The sequence below is a fragment of the Manis pentadactyla genome, chromosome 10 (assembly GCF_030020395.1).
Source record: "Manis pentadactyla isolate mManPen7 chromosome 10, mManPen7.hap1, whole genome shotgun sequence".
NCBI classification, from domain to species: Eukaryota; Metazoa; Chordata; class Mammalia; order Pholidota; family Manidae; genus Manis; species Manis pentadactyla.
Genome location: NC_080028.1, coordinates 95687675 through 95694647, shown reverse-complemented (window position 1 = coordinate 95694647; position 6973 = coordinate 95687675). Strand labels below are relative to the sequence as shown.

The 6973-nt window shown below is 57.0% G+C and overlaps 1 long non-coding RNA gene across 1 annotated transcript; it reads right to left on the bottom strand.

The window, feature by feature from the left end:
* Window positions 1-520: 520 nt before the first annotated feature.
* On the bottom strand, window positions 521-2807 carry LOC130685151 (uncharacterized). Its single transcript, XR_008999528.1, has 3 exons — window positions 2686-2807; window positions 2147-2205; window positions 521-963 (listed from the first exon to the last, which is right to left on the bottom strand). It is a non-coding gene; the product is annotated as an uncharacterized LOC130685151 (long non-coding RNA).
* Window positions 2808-6973: the final 4166 nt, after the last annotated feature.

Below are 6973 nucleotides of genomic sequence, written 5' to 3'. Positions count from 1 at the left end.
TGCAGCCATGAGAACCAGACAAGGTGTGCAGTGAATGCCCGATACATTCTGGCTCCTACAGTTGTCTGTGTGACCTTGGACAAGTCACCTACCTTCTCTGAATGTTGGCTTCTTCCCTGCATGATCAGTGAGATGATAGCCCTGAGGGAGGTGGTTTATATGAGGGCTACAGGAAAAAGGTGAGAGAAGCTCTTTGCAATGTGTCCAGCTCAGGGCAACGGCAGAGGGTTGAAAGCTTCCTTAAGCCCTACAGAAGCCCCTGTGAGCTATCCGGGATTCCTGACCTTAAACCAGTCCTGGGATGACTTGCAGAGGATAGGATGGCTGCAGCCTGGTGAGAAAGGGCCATTGTGGTGGGCAGAGCATTGTAACCTGGGCTTGGGCTCTGTGTCACTCATGTCAGCCTGGGAACATCAGCAGACCAAGGACAGCCTACTGATTCACCTTAATTCCCCCAAAACCAGTACAGGACCTGGCATTGAGGGCCTGGGTGAAGAGCTGTGGGGTGAGCGAGCAGGTCAGCACGTGAGTTAGTTAGACCCACAGATATTTACTGAGTGCCTATGTGCAAGGAGTTATGAATTGAGAGGTGAGTAAAAATGGCCCTGTCCTCGTCCTCCTGCAGCTTCCTGTCTGCTGGGGGGAGGGGGAGGACATGAACAACACAAATAAATTCATCATGGAAGCCTTGTAGGCTGTAACATGGAATTCGGAGTTTTATCCTAAGTCTACTTGAAAGCCATTACAAAGTCCTCAGGGGGAGAAACATGATCTGATTGACATTTTTCAAATCACTCTGACTGCTGCGCGGAGAACATATGGGAGCTGGAGTCGGTGTGATCACCACAGGTGTCCAGACAGTGGGTGATGGTAGCCGAGACGGGAGCGGTGGTAGTGGAGATGGGGTAGAGTAGCTGGATGGGGCTTGTATTTTGGAGCTGGAATCCACACCGTGTGGTGTCACTGGGAATGGAAGGTGAGAATGAAGTGTCAGAATGATCCCCAAGTTTCTGACCTGAGCAACAGCGTGGATGGAGGTGGTGATGTTTCCCGAGGTGACAGCGTAGGAGTTGAGTTTGGGACTTGGGGAGGTGGGTATGCCCCAGAGTCACTCAGCCAGCGGTATAGGGGGCAGCAGAGTATTTGGGGCTGGTGCCCAGGGGACAGAGGGCAAAGGAATGACTGACAGGACCGAATGGGTGACAGACGGGTGAGTGGGTGCCACTGCTAGAGCCCATGGTGGGGGGGCCTGCTCTGCTTGGAATCAGCTCGTCAGAGGGCCTAGTTGCTGAGGCCCTCCCTAGGGAGGCCTGGGTGTCCAGATGTCTCCCCCACACGGTGCTCCTCCCAGATCCCGACGTCTGGGGCCTGCCGAGGACTCCAACACCGCCATGCACAGTGCTGTGGTTTTCGGCAGAGAAGAGTATGAACAGGGAGGAAGGGGGTGGAGGCCTCCAGGGCGGCAGCAGCCTGCAGGGAGGAGGTGGAGGAGAAAGAGGGGCCCAAAGTGCTGCCTGGAAGCCCCTGCCGCAGGCTGAGCTGGGCAGAGGGAGTCACTGGCTTCCACTTTACATCCTCTGCCTCCAGGGGAGGGTGACTTCCATAAGGTGTGAACTTGGTGACAAAGCCCTGGCCCTGGGGACCCTCCTCTTCTCTGCCTTCTCCCCTGTTTCTCTGAACCCCTTGCACTGTCCCCAGTGCCTAGAAGTCCCTCTCCTCCCTCTCCGTGCCCACCTTCCAGGGCCTCCATCGCCCCGCTTCGCTTCCACTCGCCCACCTAAAGGCGGTGTCCTCCTCTGTTCTCCAGGTCCCCATCACAGCCTGTATTAGTCACCAGGTTCCAGTCCCACCGCCAGATGGTGAGCAGCTGAGGGCATGGACTGTGTCCCAGGCAGCTCAGCTACCATTTCAGTCTCTTACCCCACACGTACTAGGTGATGTTTGGTGATTGAGTTAAAAGTGCTGGGTTCCTACTTCTCAAACTGGAATTAAGAGCTCTCTGTGTGTGTCTCTCTGTCTGTCCCTGTCTGTCTCCGCTTGTCTGTCTCTCTCTGTCTGTGATATGATGGTGTTCAGGATGGGTATGAGGGGCTTTTTTGCTAGGGGACCTGCCTAGCTCTGGATGGTTGGGGAAGTTTTTTCTCACCAGATCCCAGGTCTGCCAAATGCACCAACCAGCTTGTGTCCAGCCTTGCTCCACAAAGCCTGAAAAGGAGAACAGTACCCTTCACTGGGCATTCGCAGGAAGGCTGTGCCCACCTCTTTGCTGCACTGGTGAATCCTCTCAACACCCCCATGATGTGGGCACTCTGATCCTCAGGTCATGGTTGAGGAGGTACGTTCAGAAGGGTCAGGGGACTCAGGAAGGTGACTTCCCAAAGACTCTTGGCAACTTCAAGTGGGCCTGTCTGCCTGCAGGGTCTCTGCTCCTGGTTGCTGGCCTCCTGCCTGCCTGCCTGTTGGGAGGGCCCTCGGGAATGGCCATGCAAAGGGATCTCGGCAGGAACCAGAGGGGGACAGGAGGAAATCACATGACTTGGTGACTCTGGGCCCCCCAACCCAGGGGCACAGAGACAGTCCCTCTGTGACTCCCATCCCACCAGCCTGGGAGCCAAAAGCACAGTGTCTCTTGCCTAGGACAGAAAGGCACAACCCTTACATTAATGCCAGTAACGGTTTACCCACTTGGCTTCCTGTTAGGTTTTTTCTTCCTTCCCTGCAGCGGTGTCTCTTATCTTAAGCTTCATAGGGGGTTTTGTGCTGGGCTGTTGGCCCTTGGGCAACTGGTGGTGCCAGAAGCAGCCTCCTGGGGAAAGTGAGGAGGGAAAAAGCAGACCAGTGGGCCCTCAGTTATCCCCACGGCCACTGGGCCCAGACTGGGTGGGACAAGCAGGCCCGGTGCAGCCAGGGCCACAGCCACATCCAGGTGTCCTGCTAGCGTCAGTCTCCATCTTCCAAACAGGAACAACTCAGGCAAATGCAAGTGAGGTAGCTTGCTCTGAGCTCCCTCTGACTGCAGGGAAGAGGCAGGGAGCTGCAAAGTATCCACAAAACAGTAACCCAGAGACAGCTGGGTTGCCGGGCTAAGGTGCCTGCTTTGTTCCCTGAATTAGGAGCTCTGGGTTATTCATGACTAATGCAAAGTGAGAGAATCTGCTGTAGAAGCCGGCCCTTCCTTATCCTCTGCTGACACCCCACAGTGCAAGCTCTGTCTGACCCTGTGGCCCAGTTCTAAAAAGTGCCCTGCATGCTCCTGGGGACCCTATGGTATAGCCCAGCCCCTAGCCCTGAATCCCACACCACCCTGGCCCCAGGTTGCCCTCGCCAATCTTCCCAGAACCCTGGGCAGTCTGGGACCCTGTCTGCACCTGGTCATCCTCCCTGTTCCCAGATGCCAGGGCCCCAGTCCAGCCTCACCCAGTGCTGCCAGGCTGCTCTGCCCTCCTCCCAGCCCCCACCCACCCACCTGAGGGACCACCTCCTGAGCAAACATTCCTCTCACCCTGGGAGAACAAGGGTCTGGACTCCTGATGACCAGTAAGCCTGCTGGCTACCAAGCCCCCGACCATTCCTCTGCACCTGAATGGGATCCAAGTTCAAGGTCAACCCAGATCTAACGAACCCATGAACCTCTGTCCAATCCTCCGAACATGTGCAGTGTCTGGGCCAGGTAAGGAGCAGGTGCAATAACTCAACAGAGGCAGAGCTGACTTGGCGTCAATCGGGAGAGACACTCATACGGCAGCCAGGACAGAGGTGTGGCAGAAAGCTGGGCTGGTCAAACTGACCAGAGATGGAAGGAGAAACTCTCACCTGTTACCCAGAAGTAGGTTCCCACAGCCAAGTGGGGCTCTGAGAGCCAGAGCCTTGTGCCCCCGACTTCAGTGGAAGTGCAACAAAACACAAAGCCCAGATGGAACTCTAACAGTCCTCCTAAGCCCCGGCTGGTGCTCTGAGATGGAGGAAACTAAGTCAGTGATGCAGGGGCTCAGGGAACCTCTGGGGCGCTGCCTCAGAGGGTGGTCAGGTAGAAGGAGGGAGGAGGGGACGTGAGAGCTCCAGGTGGCCATCAGTGGCCTGCCTGCCCCCCACCCCCTCCACAGCCGGGTAGGACTGCGCTGGAAGGTGGGCTGAGAACCCGAGGAAAGAAGAGCGCATGAGCTGTGAGCACAGAGAGCCTGGGGCTCCCACACCATCGCTGTGATGACACACATGGGGACCACATGCGCCCAGGGCCTTGGGTAAGATGGGGACACGGAGACACCAGGGAATGGAAAGAAAACTGGTGCGTGTGAAAGTCTCTCAAGTCACTTATTCATTTTCCCAACCAGCTCTTTCTTTCAACAAATACGGATGGTGGTGGTGGTGGTGGTGGTGGTGGTGGTGGTGGGGTGTGTGTGTGTGTGTGTGTGTGTGTGTGTGTAGAGGTCTCCAGGGAAGAAGGTCCCTGGACTTCACTCCTAACCTCTCCACCTCCCATCAGCCTGCCTACCCGATGCCTCTTTGGAAGTTTGAGCCAGCCTGCTATCTGCTTCCCTCTGGAGTCGGGAGAGTGGGAAGCTGGGGCCACCTTCAGAGCAACGGGAGGAGGGCTGGACCACACGCTGGCCACTCTAGGAAGGAAACCCCAAGGGGCAAGTGGGAGAGTGGGGGCTATCAGGGCGAGGGTAACAGGGATGTTCGGGGCCTGAGGGAGGGAGGAGTGTGGTGAAGACCTAGGAGGTGAGAATAACTGGAAATGAGAAGTTTGGAGGAAGAGGGTCACCCATTCCCCTGCGAAGCAAGAGCCCCTGGCGTGGACTGAGCAGTGACAGTCCAGGATGGCGGGTTTGGCCCCGGTCAGGAAACAAACGCCCACCCAGATGTCAGTGGCTGCGGAAAGCAGGACAGAGGAGGGGTCCTCCCGCTCCCCACCCAGAGCTGGTGCCTTCCCTCCCTCAGGGACACGGACTGAATTACAAGTGACAAGAAGGGACTCTTAGGATGTCCCCAGTGGAAAGGCCCTTAAATCCAGCCACCTCGTCGGACAGACTGGGAAGCTGGGGCCCGAAGAGGCGGAGTAGGGGGCGGGGCCCCGCCAAGCCCCCTCGGCGCGCACCAGGCAGGGGGCGCCCTTCCCCGCCGCCGGCCGCTCCGCCCGCGCCAGGCGGGTCCCCTAAGGAAAGCCCTCTTAAAGAGTTTTTCCTTTCGCGTGAACTCACCGCCTCCATCCAGCCGCGCGGTCTCAAAGGTGAACATCACACAAATGCGTTACAGATGTGTTTCCTTCCATTTTTGGCTACCGCGGCGCGCCTGTGAGCCGCGGCGGGCTGGCAGATCCAGGCCGCGTTTTCCGTCCCGCCCGCCAACTTTTTCAAGCTGTAGTTATTTGATAATGATTTTTTTAAAACCTCTCCCAATAATTGTTATCCTCCCCGCCCGGTGCGGCCCAGGTGATGGGCACAGACTGCAGACGCCTCCTCATCCGCCGTGCGCACCACCAACGGAGCCACAACCCCGCACCTTCTGCAGGGCCAAGGGGGAGGGGCCGCGTCTGCCCCAGCTCTGCCCTGCAGGGCGACCCCCAGCGCCCCCCCCACGACGCTTCTGCGCCGACTCCCACCCCCAACCAGGCCACCTCCGCCAAAGTCCACTCCCCAGGGGCCATGGCTGTCTGACGGATGACTGAACAGAGAGGGTGTGCTGTGCAGAGTTCCGGGCAGCAGACGTTTATTGGCCACCTACTGTATTCCCAGGCTCTGAGCAAACAAGTAACAACAGACCCTCAAGCTTCCCAGTCTCAAAGGGGACTGGGCCACACACCCCTTTTCTGGAAAGCTGAAAGTGCTTGCAGGGTGGGATTCTGGACAAAGCTGCTCAAAGTGGCAGGGCTGGACAGGGATGGCCTGGCCCACCACACAGCCCATGATAGAGCTCTCCAGTTTCCATAACCTTTGTCCCCTCCTCTGGCCTCTACAATGGAGCACCACTAGCCTGGATGAAGACTTCTCAGAGCCTCTTCTAAGAAGCTGTAGAGCTCAGATAATGGAGTCCCATGGGTGAGTGTAGATGAGGCCAGGGCTCAGAGTGTTGGGGTCTCTGAAGCCATCCAAGCAGATGGCTGAAAGGCAAGCCACCGAGAGAAGCACTAAGTCCTATGTGGAGTTCACCCCCAAGAAGAGGAGCCAGGTGGGGAGCCCCAGGTGAGTTCCTGCATCCCCACCTGAAGTCACATATGTTTTTGATGCTCAACCACAGTGGTTTGAGCAGAGCCCTTTGCTGGGGGGAAGTGAGTCCACCCTCAAACTTGCTTATACCCCCACAAAGCCCAGAATTCTTTATTAAGCCTGAATTGATTTAAAGTTTTTAAATAAATACATTGAAGGTGGAATTTGAGCAGCAGGTGGTGAAAGGGGAGGAAGTGAAACATTACCAGGGCAGAGGGGCAGGAATTGGAGTACTGGGAAGAAAGGGAGCTATCTCAGGTGGGGGCTGCCCTCTCCAGAAAGGAGTGTCCTTGGGCAAAAATCAGGTCATTCTGCCCCTCTGCTCCTCTCCTACTGGCTCTCCCACAAGCCTCCTGCCAATGGACTGGCTCTGAGATACATTGTGCTCAAGAGATGCCAGTCAATGCCAGTGAGTCCCAGGGTGGCTGGGGAGAAGCACAGAAGGGGTTGCAGCAGCCCCAGTGCCCACGGAGGGTTTCCTGGGGGGCCTGAGAGGGGCCTGACTTGCTAGCTGATAGTGGCTCCTCATCCTTCACTAATAAAATCAGACTTCCAAGTGTGGCTTCATGAGCCCCTCTTCATGGATGCCAGGTGTGTACCAGCTCCTGCCTTGACCTGGTCCGTGCAGTAGAGGTGATACATTCCCTGTCCCAGAGTCACTGTGGGCTCAGTGGAAGCCACAGGGTTACAAGAGCCAGTTCCCACCTGAGTGGGCCTTCCCGCCTTAGAAACCTCCACCGCTATCCACCTCCAGGCACCGGATCTCC